Source organism: Dipteris shenzhenensis, chromosome 3 (genome assembly GCF_047967505.1).
Source record: "Dipteris shenzhenensis isolate YYH24624 ecotype China chromosome 3, Dip_SZ_1.0, whole genome shotgun sequence".
In the NCBI taxonomy this organism is placed as follows: domain Eukaryota; kingdom Viridiplantae; phylum Streptophyta; class Polypodiopsida; order Gleicheniales; family Dipteridaceae; genus Dipteris; species Dipteris shenzhenensis.
In genome coordinates, this window is record NC_141598.1 from 43241975 (window position 1) to 43246432 (window position 4458).

Consider the following 4458-nt stretch of genomic DNA (forward strand, 5'->3'; position numbering starts at 1 on the left):
TATAGCACATCCGGTTTGGTAGAGCAAAAACTCAGTCTGGAAGACGAGATCGCCTCAATCCAGTGTTTTAAAAGATGGTAGGCTCCGACAGTCCTGAACGATTTTTGGGGCCTAAAATCTTAGAAAAAACCAAAGCACAAAATGGTACAATAGTGGTTTTGATGTGGATTATGAAATGCACATGACAACGGTTGAGGAGGTTCAAGAGATCTTGGATTTGCGAGTAGGACTTGGGTTTCGGTGGTTTCCACGCGGGTATATATTGAGCTGTCCTTGCGGGCTGAAAATTCCACCCAACCCAACTTGCTCAACCAAGTAGGCACCACATGGGATAAAATGTGGGTTATTTTGCAGCTTTGTTGATGATAGGAGGTGGCAAAAAGCTTGTGATAGAGGCCAACAATGTTGGTATGTGTTGTCTGTGCGGTCTCCTAGCTATGGCCCTGCAGCGAACAAGTGCCAATGTCACTCCCATCGGTTGTGACCCTGATCTAGTAAGCATGGAGGGAAGGTCCCCTAGTTTGATCTGTGCCTCAACCCATTGACGCATCTATCATGGGTTTTTTTTGCTTTCTACTGTGTGGTGCAACTTTTTCTTTTGTCCAATATTTTTGCTTTCGGTGGCCTTCTTTGTTCATAAGTCTTCTTGTCTTCTCCTAGGTGTTTACTTCATTTCTACATCATGGCTTCAATGAAGATTTACTCTCACGAGAAACAAAAGTAGGATTTGGGTCAAGATGAGCCTGTACATGCTTCTCTTGAGGCACAGCTGGTTTTTGACGTTATGCATGAGGGTTTTGAATATACCCACAAGGATTGGAAAGATTCTGCACCCACAGTTGGGATCATGGTGGAGGCTGATATAGTAAATCGCGTGCGGAAATATGCGAAGTATGCTGTCATTATCTTTTTCCTAGGTCATATGCTGGTTGCAGCATATGTCGATAAACTGATTGACCAGAACACTGGGAGGTTATTTTGTTCAGAAAGTGCATTATGTAGCTCGAGGATTTTTTGAAGTTATTATGGTTGATGAGCAGCATAAACAGATGATCCTTGAACATTCTCCTCTTTTTTTTTAGCAATAGATGGTTCATGTTTTGCCATGGTTTCCCACAAGGGATTATCAGGCACTGATTCGCCACCATCGTTGTCCTGTGTGGGTGAAGGTGGTTAATTTTCCTCAATGCTTGGCTTCGCTTTTGCCAAAAATTATAGCATCTCTAGGGAAGGTGGTTTGTCCACCTAGGCCAAGTGGAAATTTAAATAGATTTTGCATTCTCTGGGATACTGATTATCTCTCCCCTGACTCTTATTTTATTATAGTGAATCATGTGGCAATGGAAAGTGCATTTTATAAGATCAAATGGGGTTATTTGTAGGTGCCTGCTTTGAACATAAAAAGTTTGGACACACGGCCTCTCAATGCCCTCTGGTTTTACACAAAATGCCTCTGAATGCTATGCCAGCTCAAATGCAACATAAGGATACTGGTGGCTCATCATTGGCTAAAAATAAGTCCAATAAGCCTTCACTATAGCCCAGGATAAGGGTAAAGCTCCCATTGCCTCCAATGGCAATGCTTGTTCTTTATTTGTAGGAAGCTTGGCAAAGTCCAAGAAAAATAGTGATAGCACGGAGACCTCTCCCTCCTTGTACATGGAATGGTTCATCTTCAAATGGGCATACTCTTGAAGAAAATTCAAGAATTGGGATTACTTGGCTGCTGTGATAGCAAGTTGTACCCTCTTTCTTGAAGAGGAAATTACAGGTCTTTTGTCTTCTCCACAGACACTTGTTTCTTCTCAGGGTTGCGACGGGCTGGATCCTGAGATTGAAATGCAGACTTGATTCTTTTGGTTTTCAGCTATACATATTCTGTAAATATGCTGTCATATATAAATGTTTGATGCTCAATCTACATGGTTTATGTGAACCCAAGAAATGGAAACTTGTCTGGGGCTATCTTAATCAATTACAGCAGCTTGATATAGTGGCATTGCAAGAGCATCTCAGCATATGTATGCTGGTCGATATGGACACTTTGCTTAGTATGACATTTTTTATGCAGGAGAAAACTCTTTTTTCGGGTGCGGTTTTCATGGTAAAACATGAGTTTCAGCCAACTGTTGCTCTTAATGATAGCCAAGGTAGATGGTTGATTATACAATATCTCATTCAGGGTGACATTTTTGAATTTGCCTCAATTTATGCCCTCAATCCTCTTGCAGTAGAGGTTTAATTTGGGCTGAGATGCAAGCTTATCCATGGCAACAATATGCGTTTATTTGTGGGGATTTTAATAATGCTCCTCAATAGGGTGATAACACTTCTAGCCATACTCGCATGCTGGCTTCTGAGTGCCATCATTGGTTGAATCTGTTACTTCAGGTCAACCTTGTTTATCTTTGGAAAGAATCACAGCCTATGGTGCTAGGCTATACTTATCAGCATAATGCTTAGTCTTCTTATCGGGCTCGTCTAGATTCTTGGTATAGAGTTAATCCTCAGCATTATGATTGTCTCATTGCTAAATTATGGGTGGATTATGCTTTTACGCATTCTGATCATGCCCCTTTGTGGTTGAAGATCTCTTTTCATGACATGCCTGATGATTGGCTTACTCAAAGAAGACTAATGATTGTCAATAACAGTTATTTACAGCATGATGCATACAAGGCCATGGTCTCTGATGCTATCCACCCCTTGTCACAACAGTGTCACTTTGGCATTGACTATGCTTGGGAAGCTTTCATTGACAGAATGCAAGCAGTTTTTTGCAACTATGGCAAATATTACATTAAGTCTTTGAGAGAGAATGTTGCTCATGCCAAACATATGTGTCAATCCTTGACTAAGTTGAGTCATATTAGAAATCTCTCTATGGAAGAAAATCAGATTTTATGCCAGGCTAAATATTATTTGCAATGCAATGATAATATAAATTTTTCCAAATGGGAGACATGGGGCATGACAAGGGGCTTTTCTCGATAAAGTATGTCCATTCGAAGCCTTTTTTAAAGGCTTACACTATAGGAGGCACTCTCAAAGTATCTGCTGCAGGGTTCTTCTCTCTGATGGTGCTTAAACTTCTTCTTGAGCACAGCTTGCCGAAGCTTGTGTTCATCATTTTGCTACTCGATTTGGTAAAGGAGATACCCCTTCACTGGAGGTTATTTCAGCAAGACAACAATTATTATAGCATGTCACTCCCATTTTCTCACCCACACCAGGCTTTGGATTTGGAAGCTCCTTTCACTGAAACAGAGTTAAGTGATGCTGTCAAATCATGTGGTAGATGGAAATATCTTGGCTGGGATGGTCTCATAGTTGAATTCTTCTTAGCATATTGGGATCTTCTCAAATCTCCTTTGCTACAGATGATAAACAGTGATTGGCATCACCAACACATGCCGGATTCTTGGAAGAAAGGGCTTGTAAAAATTTGCCCAAGAAGCCAATCTGTGAATCTCTGTCTGATTGGAGACCTATAACTTTAACGCATGTTATTTAAAAGCTGCATGCATCTTTTCTTGGGATACTTCCAAAAATTGGACCCTGTGCTGTGTTGGAGATAAGTGCACACTAAGTGTACTATTTCCCTAGTCTACATTTGTCTAAGTCTAGTCTAGTCTTTGTGTCTTGAGTGTGTGCCATGTGGCACCTCTACAATTATCCCATAAGCACTCTTGCTTTATGTCTTGTACTTTGGCCCATATATTCATGGGTCACATCATTGCAATCTATCTATCTAGCTTGTGTCTTGTCTACACTCTTCTCAAGGTACTTCTTGTCTTTCAATCTTGTTATTATTTCACTTCTAGTTTTCTAGTTTCTAGTTCTTGCTTCCATATTCCAACTTGGTATCAGAGCAAGGTTGATCCCTCTTCTCTCCCCTCCCCTCAGTCTGCTGTAGCCATAGCTGCCTCTTCTCAGATTTCTCCCTCGCTCAGCTGGTCGCCATCTTCATCTTCTGCCCGTCTTCTCCACGCTGCTGCCGTTCCCGCTGCCACTGCAGATCTGTCCGCCATCTCTCTGCCACGCTCGTTGCCGCTGCAGATCTGCCCGCCAGCTCTCTGCCATATCTACGCGCCAGATCTGCACACCATTGCGCTGCCAGATCTGCTGCGCAGTTCCGCTCTCTGCCAGATCTGCGCGTCAGATCTGCACAGATCTGGCGCTGCTGTAGCTCCTGCTCTTGCTGTCCCTGCTGTAGCTCCCGCTCCTGCACCTGCATCAACGAACGAACATTTCAAAGTACAGTCAAGACTGTCCGTACAGTCCGTACGACTGTACGGAATCCATACCTGCACGTTTGTACCTGCACAGGCCGCACCTCTCCAGCTGCTGTTCGTGATCTGCGCCATCTTCACGGAGATCTGCGCCATCTGTTCGACCTCCTGGACTGCGCCCCGTTTTTGCGCCTCTGCCTCTGCCTGGGATTAAGGTACTGTGCTT